We start from the raw sequence: 16536 nt of genomic DNA, 5'->3' as shown, positions 1-16536 counted from the left end.
GAGTGCATACACTTTACCAATACTAATTGTTTTAGCCGCTAGAAACACTCGACTAACAAACTGTATTAATATAGTAGCTCACCCTGGTCCGCTTCTAAATCAAATGGATGATTAATCGGTTCCTTTACCGTTTTTTGTTTTTCTTTTGTTCAGGTGTACATCGCGATGTGCTTCTCCTGAGAGTACTTGGTATAACACTCCATTAATGATGATAACAACATCCATGCTAGTTTGACGAAGAAACACTTGAAATAACAAAAATGGTGGTGCTTCTTATCTTTTTGCAAAAAAGCACCTCCGAGCACATGTTATGGACCGACACCAACAGTGGCAGTAAGAACATACAATTGTGGTCAGTTCAGGCATATCATATATTACACCCTAACAGGAGTAGGCTGGGCGCAATACACACCATACCCTAAAGGAGGCTGGTTTTGCTGAGAATTACTTTTTATAGCAAATTTTGAGGTAATATACATGTAGATAAAGCCTTGAATATATTGGCAAGACATCTACCAGGTCAGTTCTTTTTGAACGGTTTCATATGCTAAACATGTAAGATACCATACACAAACTTTATAACTGAATATATTAACTGTAGTGGGAAGAGGTGCTGGTCAAGGTATGCGTCTTTTCGAAGGAGATATAACAAGTAGATTTTTACTTGGCATATACTAGTTTGCAAAAAATACTTACAATTATTAATTAGTAGATCCCCCTGTGAACAATGACTTCGTTTTTTACAGGGCCGGGTCTCCTATTCCTGAGTAGTTACCAGGTGAGGTGAGGCCTAGACCGCATACAAAGCAGGTGGGTGCAACTGTTTTGTGATAAGATAACCCAACTTCAGATTAAGATAGTGTCTATAAGAGAGCGAAGAGGCAAATATTCAATTTCATTATCATCTGTGTTGCTTTCTCCTACAGGTGTGAAGATCACCTTGCTGGTATTGAGGTATAATTATGCATTAGCTATGTATATTTAGGTCCTGAAAAAAGCCTGGGAGAATGGCTAAAGAGGCTGAAACTAGTTGACCACCACTTGAGAAGTGGCCTATTTGTTAAAAAAATGCATCTTCACATGGTTTTAATGGGATTGTAAGAGATGTTGTAAGAGATGTTAGAATAAAAGGAGTTTTCTCTTCCTTCTCTTCCTTTAACGTTCACTCACCTTGCACTGCACATATATTTTCCATCAATGAACCATACATTTATCCTACCTGTTGCATCTAGTGACCCCATGGGTCATCTTTTGTGACTCTCTTTCTACACCTCTTTCTTGTTTGAGATCATCAAGGGAGGTGTTGGTAGGATATCCAAATGATGACACTGGCCTCTCTTGGCAGTTTATAGTAATCTGACTTCTCCTTACTGGGGTCACCTTTCGGTCTTCTAGATATGACTAATTGTGGAAATATTGTTGTCCTTTCTCGATCTCATTTTTAATTTGACCACCAGATTCTGTGATGATAAGATATCAATATCTTTAACAGAGGAAACCATTGTCACTGAGGTCAGAAAGAACAAACCAGAATCAACTTAGCCCCGTCCCTCTGAATTCTTGACAAAAGGTGAGGAACCAGAGAACTCAAAGGAAAGGCATACAATAAACTGTTGAGCCATAAGCATGTCAATGTATTCACCCCTGCAGCTTGGAGAGCTCTGAACTTCCAAAAATATAGTTGAAGAAGGGTATTGGCATGATCCATAAAATAGTCTACATTGGTAGTGCTGTACTTCTTACACACCATTTAGAACACCTCCTGCATGATTCTCAAATTTTGGAAAGATGTAAATATCTTGCTCAACGAGTCTGCTATAGATGTAGCCTTCCTCTGGATATGAATTGCTCTCAGATATTATAGTCTGTTCTCTGAAAAGCCTGTTATCATTAGCACTAAATGATTCAGGGAGTTGGAGCTCTTTCCACACTGTCTGTTCAAATATGACATTGCTACTGCATTGTCTGTTCTCACAATCACATTCTTCTGAAAATCTTCCTAAGCTGAAACCTCTGAAGGGCTTCCCAAACTGCTCTAAGTTCCCACCAGTTGGTGGAATGACTTCTCTCTTGAGTTTGCCAAATTCCCTGTGCTCTATCTAGAACTGTTCCTCGCCCCATGCTGCTGGCATCTACTCTTATCACCATTGGTTGAGACAGAAAAAAAGAAACTCCTCTATCCAGGTTGGCAGTGAAGATGAGCTGTCAGAGTCTGTGTCCCTGAAATAAGGAGATTAAAATTGTTAGATGTCCAAAGCCAATGCTGAGGAATCAAAGGACCCAAATGTCGTCTGGGCCATCGAACCACAAAGAGAGTGACCACCTGAAAGAGATAAATAATAAAAAACACATTTCAACTCAATAGGACCACCTCCAAGGGACAAATATATCGCAACTCGGGCATTAAGGAACACCTACCATCTCTCCTTGTACTCAAAGGAATTCCCTTGCTGACACCTGCCCCATACTCAGAAGGGACGATAATCTGTGAACCTACATGAGTCTTCTTTTCACCGAAGGCAGACAATACCAAACTCTGTATGGAATCAAGTTCCTATACACATTAGGGTCTGAGAAGACTCTAGGTTTAATATCTTGGGATTGAGTAAAAATCCAAACATTCTCAAGGTTTGCACCGCCTTTGTAATGTCTGAGGTCAACTCCAGAAAAGTGATGGAGACCATGAGAAGATACTGGATGTTCATCTCCTGAAGAATGGCAATGAATGGAGCCAAATTCTTGGTAAGCCTACTCAAGAAGCCTTTAGTTCAAATGGCAAGACTAAAAATTGCCAATGTTCATTGTCCACTGTAGGAATCTCTGATGTTCTGAGGAAATGGGAACATGCAGCTAAGTATCTTGGAGCGCCAGGAAGGCTAGATTATCTTCCTGATGAACTTTCGTGATCGCTTGCTAAAGATAGTTCATCCTAAAATCAGTTATCCTTAGGAAAAGATCAAGATTTTTGAGTTGTATGATTAGGACGTCCTCTTCTGATTACTTTTTTTACTAGAAAAATTAGGGAGTACCGACCATGACCTCTTTTGAAATTTGGAACAGATATAACCACACTCTTCTGGACTAACATTGCAGTGACTCCTATCTGGAATCCTAGGGATTGGAGACAACATAGAACAATCCTCTTGAAGATCAAACTGAAATTCTAGGGATTAACCCAGATACACCACCTGAAGAACCCAGTTTACCCTGACCAGATTCTGTCATGTATTGAAAAAGCGAGTCAGTCTTCCACCAACAACCTCCTCTGACAGATCTCTCTCGGCATATTCAGGAGCGCTGATTGTTCTTTGGGCCCTGGGAATTCTTAAATTGAGAGTTACCAATGATGATAAGTGGGTAACCTGGTAATTGCCAGCCAGTAACCCCTTGTGGCAGTTCATCCGTGAGGTGCTCTCTCTCTTTCCTCACATTTTTCAATGTATGAGAGGTGGGGATTATAGATGGTAGTGGACATGTCGGTTATTTGTTTATAAATGTGACACTGTGACCTATATGAATAAATTAAATTCATATTAAGAAGGGAATGAAAGAATATTGAATACCCTGATGTGTCACGTCTAAAAAGGAAACTAGTGTCTTCAAGGTGGGGCCCGCGTTGCTTATAATGATCCTCAACAAGAGCCAGTTGTAAATGTCAAGCTTTATATGAAACCAGTACTTTAAAATCATCCAAAGTCAAAGTAAAAAATAAAGTTTATTTAGAACATTGGTCTTTAACAACGGAAAAACATAACATTTCATATAATCATTCTAAATCTAAAATCCTTACAAGTTCATCAACCAATGCCATTATGAAAGCCTGATTTTCATGTATTTCCTCTCAATTGTTACACAATGCTCCATACATAAGTCATATTCAAACCTATATATCAACATAAAAAACTTTAAAAAATAGTAAAAGTCCTATTTTAAAATATTTTTAAAAGGTAAATCAATGACATTTCCCTAAAGTCCCCCTACATCATAGCTTCAACCTAGATTACAGCCAACCATTTTCTATTTCATAAAAACCCTTTTTATAGCCTGCATGTACTTCGCAATGGCTATTGCAATTTCAAGATTTGTCTTATCCGTAAGGATTCAATTGCTTGTGCACGCAAACTAGTACCATATTTTAAAAAGAAAGGGCATAAAAACTGTTTCCGCAGAGTTAACAATTTTTTGCAGTCCATTAGGATATGTAAACTATCACATTTCATACCCAACCTGCATGTTCATTTATCATCAGATCGCATCAGTTCTGTTTTTATTTTACCATTTAACATAGGAGGATTTATATCAATTCTCAACCTTAGTACTTCCAATCAAAGCTATTTGTTAGGAAGTATATCTAGATAGGGTTACAAGATTTCTTTCACACAGCTATTTCTCAGAAATTTCACAGATACTCCATGTTGTCCAACCTTGATGTTCACTTCCCTAAAGTACTGAGTGCGCTCCTTGTCACTTTTCACATCTAAATTTTCACAGATGGTGTAGAGTTTCTTTCTGGCCTCTTTGGCCCATTTTAGTTCACTATGCTGAATCTCATTCTCACACCACTAGCAAGAGGGGTTCCTAGCCACCATTTAAGGTTTGGTGACCTGGTGGCTAGGGGCGTAGTTAGCTTGTAGAATCTTTTTCTAGCGTGCGGTTTCACTTTTAGAGATTAGAAGGGTAAATAAATAAAGAATGATCCTACCTGATCATGGAGGATAATTAAGTGTTGGATTCACTCCAGCTTCTTTGCGAGGCGGGACAGCTGGGCCAAGTGGTCCCTCAGGCCGCAACCTCTTCGCATTGGCGGACTTGGCCGCAGAGATTGAGGTGTACACAACGCCGAAAAGAACTAAAGCCAGCGCATTAAGTGAAAGGGGGAGACCAAATGCCAGAAGAGCGGCCCCAAGAGCGGCCATACAGGCCAGGGTGGGAGGAACATCTGAGAATCCTGTGAGGGTAGCGGGGACGGGGACTCTTCTGGCCCGAGATTAAGGAAGGGAAGAGTAGCACTAGGACGCAGCTGCTTGAGAAGGCAGCATCGGGGTCTGACGTGAGCGGTACTGGGGCCTCAGGTGCCACAAGGAAGCGCTTGAAGGCACCAGTGCTGCAATTGAAAGCGGGAGATAGGGGGCAGGGCACGGAGAGCTCAATACAGCGCGGGCCAAAGTTTTCGGCTCACGCTGAGGCACACACAAATTGCACGGATCATGAGGGAAGGGCTGCAGTAAGTTTTACAGCAGGGGAAGGGGAAGCGGCCTAAAGTAGGACCCAGCAGAGGCAGGACAGTGGAGGGTACCACAGGGGCATTTTCAGGCCCAGATGGAGGGAGCACACAGGACAAGAAAGGGGGGATTAAGTTCATGGTCTCTGAGGAGGGGGAGGAGAATGATATTCCTGAAGAAATAGAATATGCCTGGGCTCACAAGCCTTGGTGGGCCTGGACATATTTACTTCTGGGAACAAAGAAGTGAGGGGTTTGGATAGGGTGGGGCAGTTAGAAGCATACATGTCCCGGGGAGCTTCACTGCGGAAGGTTGGGAGGCACCGGCCAGGTAAGTGGGGGTCAGTTGGGTATGGGAGGGGGTAAGTTGCAAGTGGGATCATGAGGGGGACCAGGGCAAGGTCCAGACTCAGCATGCATTGTGGCTATGCTGCAATGGAGTGGGTATGAGGAAGGGGTGACAGCGGCATAGAATGCAGAGAGGTAGGGGAGGTAGTGGGGGGCAGAAGATGAGGTCCATTAGGGCACAAAACACAGGATAGATCAGGTAGGGAGATGACAGGGAGCCAGCACACAAGACCAGGTGTTTATTTTTCAGAGTAGGAAGCAGGAAGGAGCGCAGCGTAGCAGACTCGGCAAAGCTGGGAGTGGCTTGCTGACGCCAAGGTGAAGGAAGGGTGTAGCCCAGAACAGCACGCCCAGTACCAACAGGGGATCCCGCCGCGGCCAGCATTTGTAGGCCCAGAATGACCTCGCTGGACCGAACTTACAGCGCTTTTCTGGTGACTGCAGGGGCAAAGAAAGACATTATAAAAAGCGTGGGGAGGCCAGAGGAGCATTGGAGGGTGCAGTCATCCCCACCAGTTGAAGGGGCCGGAGGTACAGTAGGGACTCAAAAGTAGAATTACATAAGGAATGGCCCCTGGAGCTGGGTCAAGAGGTGCTGGATTATGAAGAGGAAAGCCTTGAAGAAGGCGAGGTATGGGAGTAGGAAGGTCTAGAAGGGAGGGTCAAAGTAATGTTTCAGCTAGTGTGTTTCAGGCATCAAAGAAAAGGCACGGAAGGTCTAGGGGCCTGCGATGAGGCTGCCAGGGACATCCATGAGCATGGGCCACTGGCGAGGTAGACTGTAACAGCACGGGCACTCTCCATGGAGCCAGGTAAGGCCATAGGACCAAAAGTAAAACCAGTAATGGTGTCAGTGGGCATGGGGGGAGGGGCCTGTTGGGGTTTTAACAAGGGTTTGTGCACACAGGGATTTTGCAAATTCCATCATGAATGTTCACTTCGGGGCAGGGGGCGGTTTCCATCAGATAGGACAACAGTAGGGGACGAATGGATGGGGTCATCAGCAGCAATTCTCAGGTGCACAGGGAGGTAAGGTATCACAAGGGCCTGGGTAAAAGGCTCGTACTCCAGTTAGACTGGAAATACTGGAAGCAGGGATGCAAGATTATGACGACAAAGGGGCAGCTCAGGGTTGAAGGGAGGGTTTAAGATGGGGATTTTGTTTAGGTTATCCAAGTCCTAGACACAGGAGATGGGTGGAGAACCTAATATCAGCAGCGGAACACAAACACATAAATCAAGAGAAATTCGACAAAGAGATAAGGGACGGAAGGATGGCAGGGCCATTTGAGTATTGCCCTCTGAACAGTTAATCTTTTTCCCCAGTGGTGTAGTTCCAAAGAAGGAGGCACGGCAAAACAGACTTATACAGCATTTGTCATGGCCTGAAGGATTTTTGGTCAAAGATTTTATTAAAGAGGAGGCGGCCACGGTGTCATATTCATCAGTTGACATGGTCATGTCATAGTTGTGATGGTGGGCGCAGCTGCACCAATGGCAAAGTGTGACATAAAATTAGCTTCCTGCTTGCTTCCAGTCCATCCAGATGATTGGGAACTTCTGGGTATCTATTTCAAGGAAAATTGTACATGGACAAAGCATTGCCTATGGGCTGCTCTATTTCATGTGCATTATTTGAGTGCTCCAGTACATTTTTAAAGTGGCTGTTTTCACGTTGCACAGGGCACCAGTAGGTGACTCACTATCTGGATGATTTTTTCTTTGTGAGCTCCCCTGGCTCCACTGAATGCCAGAAAACACTGGAAAGTTTCCAAGAGCTGATGGGGGAGCTTAGGGTGCCGTTGGCACCGGAGAAGACAATGGGCCCAATAAAAGCACTGTCTTTTTTATGCTTTGAAATAGATTCTAGGGCAATGCAGGCAAGGTTGCCAGCTGACAAGAAAGAGAAAATGTTGGTTCTGCTAAGGGACATGCTGTCAAAGGAGAAAGTGAAGGTTAAAGAAATACAGACACTGTTGGGTCACCTTAATTTTGCCTGCAGAGTAGTGAGGGCAGGGTGGACTTTTTGTAGGAGATTGGGGTGGACACTGTCAGGGCAACATCTTCTTCATCATCGCGTTCTGATCTCTGCTGGAATGAAGGACAATTTGAGAATATGGAAGGTCTTCTTACAGTCCTTCAACGGCATTCCACTCGGAATGTGGGATGGGCAAACATTTTCAGATGCAGTAGGCAGAATGGGTTTTGCCTTGTTCTGGCAAGGAAAGTGGTGAGCAGAACAAAGGCCAGCACAATGGAAGGATGGGGTCATAGCGTTGCTTGACTTTTTTCCATTAGTGGTCACAGTGACATTGTGGGAGGAACAACTAGCGCACAACAAGGTTCTATTCAGGGTGGATAATATGGCGGTAGTTAAAATAGTGAATTGCCAGTCGTAAGAGATGAGCAGGATTTGAAGTTGTTGTGAGTTTTTGTGTTAGGCTGTTTGCAACACGACATAGCTTTCAGGGCGTTGCAGGTCCCTGGTTTGGACCTTGACATAGCGGATGCTTTGTCTTACTCACAGTGGGGGAGATTCTGTGGGCTAGCCAAGGACCGCGATGCCAATGCCTCCTCACCTGTGGTACGTAGGCAATGTAGGATGCTACAACTGGTGGTAGGGTCACTAGCGGAGTCCATCAGGATGGCCTATATTTTAGCTTGGAAATAATTTTTGCTTTCAGGGGCACAGCAGTGAACAGAGGGCAGGAAACGTGCTGATGATGTAATTCACTTTATTCTGGACCTTATTGACAAAGGCTTGTCAAGGGTTACAATCGCTGGGAAATTGGCAGGTATTGCCTTCATGGGCAAGTTGTTATGGGGCTATCCGCTGTCAGCAGGTGAGATTGGGATGAGGATGTTAGAGGGGTGAATGAGGGAACAGTGGCAGAAAATACTGAAGAGAAAGCTACTGTCCTGGCATAGACTGAGTCAGGTGATATCGGTGCTGCCAGAAATCTGCAGAGATGAATTCAAGAAATGTTTCTTTTCTACGATGATGGTGTTGATGTTTTCCGGGGCTTTTAGGGTTTCGGAGATGCTGGGTAATAAAAAGGGTGGGAAACTAACATGGCAGGACATGGTTCCACGCAGGTCAGGAGTACATATATGGTTGAGCCATTCTAAAACAGATCAGAACGGGATAGGGAAATGGGTAATGCTACTGGCAGCCGACCCTTCTTTAACTTGTCCATTTAGATGGGCGTCACAGTAGTCTGGTGTATCAGGACATACAGAGGGTATTCCGACATGCCAACAGGGATAGAGTATTGGCCTACCAGCTATTATCAATACTGAGGAAGGCTGCGGAACACAAGGGCATAGATGGATCGAGTTTTGGGACCCACTCTTTACACATTTTGCCAGCATCAGAAGTAAGCAACAGAGGCTGGATACAAGAAGACATTATGCAACTGGGGCGCTGGTCATCAGAATGTTACAGGCGCTATGTGAGAACGGAGGACGAGGCTGAGCGTGCGGTAGCTAATAAGGATTGAAACTTATTTTGATTTTCTTGTTTCAGGTTCTGTGTCCGACCCTCTGGCAGAAGAGATGATTATTTGGGTTGTGAGTCATTCTTTCATAAAGTTGGTACCAGTAAGTTGCCACTACTGATAGGCAGGTACAAGCAACAAATAGTCCTATTAGCAAGGTAAAAAAAAACAGTGTCCAATGACGTGTCCGCATCAACATGAATTCACTCATAGAAGAGAGAGAAAAAATAAATCAAAAGACAGTGAATTGTATAAATCAATTCACGTTTTTATATTTATTTTCCTTTCAATAGAACACATATCATCAGTAATTTCTTTCTGGTTGCTCCATAAAGTACATTGGAAAAGTGTTCATGGAAGTGTGCAAGAGTGAAGAGTAGAGAAGGAAAGCATAAATAATCTAGAAATTACAGAAAACCATTAACCACAGTGGCAAGGAACATGCCACTGATATAAGCCTGTCAAGGCTAGTCTCTCAAGTATTTAAAGTATATCCACATAAATACAGGTGGTGGATGAATCAAAGCACATCCATCATTGGGATAGACAGAACCTAATCCAGACTTGCTTAAATTTGTCGATGTTTTGACCCAGAGGAAAAATATTGCGAATTAAAACCTAAACGGCAGGTCTTCATCAGGACGTAAAGTGCAAAGGAACGTGGGCAACTTCCAATGGTGTTGTAGGGGATGTATGACGTTACAACGCATACTTTTACAACGCCTACCTTTACAACGCCGTTTTTACCACGCATACCATTACAACACATAGCGTTTTTTGGTGCTGGATAGTGAATAGTTTAATTTACTATTCCAACTCCAGTCCCCGTGGATAGTAGGGAAGGTTATTGGATAGTAAATTAACCTATTCCCTATCCTAGAGCGCCCCCCAGAGCAATGCGTTGTAATAGTTTGCGTTGTAAAAGTTGCGTTGTAATGGTAGGTCGTTGTAAAAGTTTTGTTGTAAAGGTTGCATACCGTTGTAGGACTCCACGAAAGACAATTCCCAAGGAGGGACAATACGCTCATGGTCCAATTATAAATGAGTAGATAAAAATGGTTGGTTGTGTTCACTGCTCTTCGCTTGGCCGTAGCAACGAGGTTTTCTAGAGCATAGAGCAGTGAACACTTGGATACATTATTACCAATTACACCCTTTTTGATTTACTCAGTTAGTGACTTCCACAACGGGTACTCTGCATTAAGAAGCCAGTGACCCATTCAATTGATTCTGGACCCTATCTCCCCTGATTTCATATTTAATTTATCAGGTGGTCCTTCCAATATATTCACTATATTATAGAAGGTTTCCCACCTACATCTATGATTGTACAAGGAGCCAATTCAGGGAAATAAGCCCTGTTGCTCTCCTGAAGGATGCATTCCAGGGATGTTGTCATTATCTTGATCCTCATCATCTACATCATCCTCATCCTCTTGCTCCTCTGTGATTGTCAACCACTGGTGACCTCTGTCAAGGCCCTCAGAGCTTTCGGACGCTCCACTTTTTTGGTGCACTTCTTCCTTTTTAGTTCCCTTTTCTGGCACTGCTGTTAAGCTCAACAACTGCATAGCTTTCCAGATTGGCCAGCTCAAACTTGATTGCTGCAGGTAAGACAGTTCAGTAAAAGGAAGGAGGGTAGATAAAAAAAAGCCAGTCGAGGAGAATTGCACTGCACAAAAATAAGTCCTGTTCTCTCAGCTTAATACCATTGAAAGACATTGGGTTGCTGGCTGACTTGGGTGTAAGTCCTGGTCAAGCAACAGCCACCATAATTAGAGGGTTAGACACAAGACAGAAGCAACCTCAAATTAACCTGTGTTCACCCCCTTGGTAGCAGTTAAATCCTGGTTGCATCGGGTTGCATGGCTCAGTGTCGAAGATTCACTGTGCATCCAATGCAATACAACGGTTCCAAAATACGGTGAGGCAGCGGTGCAAGATCCTGTTACACCATCATCGAGGATTCAGTAGGCGGAGCTTGCAATGCTAATGCCATCGTCTGTGATGTGATGTGCAGCGGCAATGCATCAGTTCTGAAGAGCTGCAAGACTGTGATGCGGAGTAAGGCATCGTTGTAGAGGCTGCCATTGGTGAGGGATGCGAGGACCTGGTCGGTAAATGTGCCCTGCCGTCGGAGTGATGTGTCAGTTCCAAGGACTGTAAAGGCGACAGAGGTCTTTGCAATGGATTCAATCCACGGAACAACAGCAATGTGCCAGGTCTGCTCAGGGATGTACAGTTCATCAGAGAAGATGCACTGATTTCTCTGGCAAGCACCTTAGGCCAACTTCCAAGGGATCTGAACTGGGGGGCACTTGGAGTAGTAGACTCTCAGACGGCAGAGTTTAGGTGCAGGTGAGCAAGTCAGCAGGCTAGTTAATTAGTCCTTAGAATCACTCTGGGCGCTTGGTTCAGGAGATGCAGGTCCAGTTCTTCTCATCCAGGGAAGAGGAAAGCAGGCAGTAGGCCAGCACAGCAAAGCAGGAGTCCATCAGTATGCAGTCCAGCAAAGTGGCAGCCCTTCAGCAGCACAGCAGTCCTTCATCCTGGCAAAGTATCCACAGGTGTAGAAGTGTACTGAAGCGGTGGTGTCTGAGGTCCTTCATTTATACACAGTTGTGCCTTTGAAGTGGGAAGAACCTTCTAGATACATGCCTTTGAAGTGCACAGGTACAGTGCTTTCCCTTCCCTGACTCCAGACTAACTACAGGGGGTATGCAGCCCTTTGTGTGGAGACAGGACACAGACTACTCATGTGTAAGTTAGGCTTCTCCAAGCTCCTTCCTCCCATCTATCCAGTGATGGCACACTCAGTTACAACTAAGCTCCCATTGTGGCGTGAGGCTGTCTAGGAGGAATACACAACGCCCAACTGCCAACTCCACCCAGTCATGTGACCATCAAGAAGCTACAGACACCACATGGCTAAGACAAGAAAATGTTAACTTTCCAAAAGTGAACAACATGAATATGTGAAGATGCACTCCTTCCCTTACCGTGTAGCGTGAATACATTTTTTTTGGTAATGCTGCAGACAGTGGCTGTGAACCGTTCCAGTTACAGCTAGTAAAACCCAAACACAGGGTGCAACATGTGTGCACCCGACTGTCGCACTGCGTTGTGAGGGATTGTACCTCTCATGAAACACTTGCATTTCACCGTCCCAAGAGGAGTTGCCCCTCATCGAGTACAAGAACTGGTTTAAATAAATACAGAAAAGGCATTATCGTGGAGAGAGTAGAATATCGTCATATTTCAAATGGACTTTTATGTTAAGAGAATTTAAACAACAATTTATTCTAGGGACTCGGCTGGACTTCAATAAATGTTAATGATGTTTTGGATCAGCATGTGTTATTTTTTGCTCATTTTTTCCTCTCTTCTGGACCGGAGCATGTAATTGCAAACCTTTTGTTAAATGATGATGTGGGATGGATGTTTTGGGTGTCTGCCGATGAAGCAGCATTGATGGATGGGTTCACGCAGGGTAGTCAGGGCAGGCAGCGCGGGTGTTTTTTGTTTGAGGTAGCAGCATGTTAGAGGAATGCATTGTGGGAGTTTGAGTTTTGTTATTCAATTTTTCGAATTGGGAGCACGGCCATGGGAGTGAAAAGTCACGGGGTCAGCACTAATTCACGGAGCAATCAGAATGATTAGATACACGTGGGAGAGCACGCTCTTTTCTAATGAATGCAGTGGCAGAGTAAGGGAGTATTCGTCAGTTGTATCGCGAGTGAGGAGATCAAGGATTAAGTTTGCCGGTTTGGGCGTTTAAGAGGTATGGGGCAGACAGCAATATTTTTGGAGTGAGATACTGCGGTGGAGGGTTAGAAAGAGATGTGGTATGCAGGATTTTGGGAATAGCTGTTATTGGTAAAGGGACGAACATCAGTTATTTTGCCACATGGTTAGGTTGCTAGGCATTGGTGATACGAGTATGTATATATTTTTTCACATGTAGAACAGCTTTATATTTATATCTAATACGGGGTGTTGGTAGGACATCGGGGAGGTTAATTATTTCGATTACTTTTGATGGTGCTAATGAAGCGAGTTGGGATTCGATGTGTTGTTGAGGGTGGGTGCACAAGGGCCAGTGAGCGATCATTTGTTAGCAGCATGTTATTTATTATGAAGCTATTTCAGTCGCGTTTCTTTTTGTTTTAGAGAACCCCTGAAGAAGAGCTGCATGGCTTGAAATGCATTGGGTTATGACAAGTGTCCATTTCGGCAAACATGTGTTGTCTAAACATGGCGCTGTATAAAGCCTGGATTGGCAGCAGGAGACACGTGAAAATGGAAAATAAAGTATTTAAAGGCGACATAGCTGTCTCCATGATGATTTACAAAAAGAGTAAACATGATGGAATGATGGAATGAAAACAAACAAAGATAACAAGAAAAGATTGATTATGATTGGTTTAAGGAGCGAGTGTTTTATGACAGGTACAATCCCTCACAACGCAGTGCGACAGTCGGGTGCACACATGTTGCACCTTGTGTTTGAGTTTTACTAACTTTCCAAAAGTGGCCTCTTCAGAATTGTAATTTAAAGTCCGACTTCACCATAAATTAGGATTTTAAAATGGGATTCCAGAGACACCAAACTTTAATCAGTTATATCTTCCCATTCAGAAATTATACTTATAAAATGTAATGAGAAATATAGGCCTTTCAGGGGTGAAAAACAGTTTTTCACTATCAGGACAGTTAAACTTAAAAGTATATGTCCTGCTTTTTAAATACATTACACCCTGCACTCTAGCCTGTACAGGCCCTATCCTAGGGTTGACTTACACCTATTACAAAGGAAGATTTTAGTCTGGCAAAAGGTTTATTTTGGCAGGTCAAAAATGGCGGGTTAAACTGCACACATAGTGGCATAAAAAAACTTGAAGGCCCCCCCCCTGCAAAATGCAATGAAGAGTCTCCTCACGCTCCCGACTCAGTCAAGAGTTTCTTAGACCCAACCGTGCGCTGAACTGAAAGGACCCCCTGCATTGCAGGGGATGGGGGGCTATTGTTACGCCACTATGCACACACAGGCTCTGCATTGGCAGGCTTGTGACATGTTTACAGGGATACTTCAGTGGGTGCCACAGTTAGTGCTACAGGCCAACTAGTAGCATTTAAGTTACAGGCCCTGGGCACTTATAGTACCACTTTACTGGGGAGTAAATTAAAAATGGCAATTGAGTGTGAGCCGATATTACCATGTTTATAGGAGAGAGCACTTGCGCTTTATCACCGGTTGGCAGTGGCTAAGTGCTCTGAGTCTTAAGGTCAGCAAAACAAGGTAAAAAAGATTGAGGAGTAAGGCAACAAGTTGGGGGAAAGACCACCCTAAGGCTGCAAGATCTAACAGTTAATCTCTGAGTTAAGTCTCCCATGGGCTTCCACTTTGGTATTGATGCAGTAACCCAGCAGCACTACTTTAAAAGCCGCCCACTCTAATACGGGCAAAGACATAGTGTTTTCATTATTGTGAAAGTAATCTACAATTGTTTGCCTCAACTTTTCCCTGATAGCGGTATCGTCCTGCCACAAAGGCTAGGGTTCTGGTGTAGGCACCATCCCCCAGTTGTAGCCCACTTTCAAGGGATTGTGTTTTTCGAGGGTCTTCCCCATTTAGGCAGTGTGATATATGGATGGCAGAAAAGAGTCTGTACATCAAATGTGATTCAGTCAACATGTAACTCGTCAGGAGGTGAGTAAAATGAGAATTGCCTTATTTCCATATTCTTACATCACCAGGAGTCGCTCAGTAACCATTCTCTTAGCCATGATTGTAACCCCATTGCATTGTACACAGCTGGTTAACTCTGTAACAGGTATTAAAGTGTTCTAAATGTACATCAAGCACACTGTTAAAGTCCTTCACAGCATCCAGGGAGCCCGTACCTAAGAACGAATCTCCATGACTGTTCATCACAAAAGAGATGCTGGTCGAAACTGGGGCAATATATACTACCTAGCCCAATGGGATTTCCATCTATCCAACCTTTGAGCAAGACAAATCTCCCCTGTGGGTCCAGTCAATCCTCCTCCATGCTAAACAGTACTTCCAGCCTTAACCAAATTCAAGACCCCTCACATATTTGAGTAGGTAGTGTAAAAGTATTGTCCTCTCCACTTATGTTTCAGTTTTATTGCCCTCTACTCACACTAAGGAGATGTCGAGTGGAAAGCCTCCGACCGACACTGTCTCGGGACTGACCGACTTACAATTCGATAGGCACCCCCTCGGCCACCAACCGTAGGCCGTGGGGTCCCAGTCATGGGACCCCAAAGTCACGTTTCAACAGCCTTTCCATGTCGGAAAAGCCAACATTGACAGGCTGTTGGAAATCAACTAAGGCATCGTAATCCTGACGGCGAAACGCCGTCCATAGAGGGTTACAATGCGGTTCCGACCCACAGGAATACTCCATGAGTCAGTCGGAACCGAGTTGGAATGATGGTCTGGTTACTTTCTGATCGCGAACTTTGTAATCGGGCGGTCGGGCGGAGGCGTTCCGCCAGACATCGTAATGAGCCCATTAATGTGCCTCTTGTAAAAATACCTTTTGTGTACCTCGCTATCTTAGCCAGGCCAGCACCTTGTATCTCCTATGGATTTGACCCATGTAATACACATTTCGAATCGCAAACATATATTTGTCCCTGTTATTCATGGTAACGTATTGTGTGTTGAGCTCCCATGTGGAGTAAGTGCATTAAGGCTCACATCAACCACAGCCACGACATCTATTTAATTCACTACTTGGGGTCGATAATTTGACACTCCTAGGCAACAAAGATACCAATTATTGCTACTAGTTAGCCCCAAAAATATAGTCCCAACTATTAACCAAACAAAACAAAATAAAACCATCAACAAACAAAAAGGGGGTAAAATGTTGAACAATGAACCCACAAATCCCATAGTGGTTTTCGAGAGTGTGTCTGTCTGTTACAGCACTGCAGACATAACAGAGTAGCCAGTAAATGCAATGGCCATATACTGAACTAAATAGTCAGGCAATTCAGAAGCATATAGGGAAACAATAATCAATGTTTAAGTGGTCTATTGGTGTGAATTAAGGACATAACCACTAATCTGAGGAATCCAGCACCTGTGTCAGCATGATTACCTGTGGATGAGTAATGAAAGGTCATGAATTTTGAGCTGCTAAATTTATATTGGCCCAGGAAGCCCAGAACTTCTCCAACACATCAAAGAAGTTCATCCACTGCTACCAGTGCTAGAGTCCGACTCGGCGTGTCACCTGCAGTATCTTTGGATGACGGGTCTAAAAATGATCCGCTGATAGCTCCTATCATCACAATGCTGTCCTTTGGCCCTCACGGAACTGTGAAGGTGAGAAGGTAGCCGTGGTGGATTTTTGATATGTTCTTTTGGCCCACCCCCTGAGTCCTGATGGTGAAGGCTGTGTAGTGAATGGGCTACGTTTGTGGCCTGATACC

The sequence above is a fragment of the Lissotriton helveticus genome, chromosome 9 (assembly GCF_964261635.1).
Source record: "Lissotriton helveticus chromosome 9, aLisHel1.1, whole genome shotgun sequence".
NCBI lineage: Eukaryota > Metazoa > Chordata > Amphibia > Caudata > Salamandridae > Lissotriton > Lissotriton helveticus.
This window is presented reverse-complemented; position numbering follows the sequence as displayed.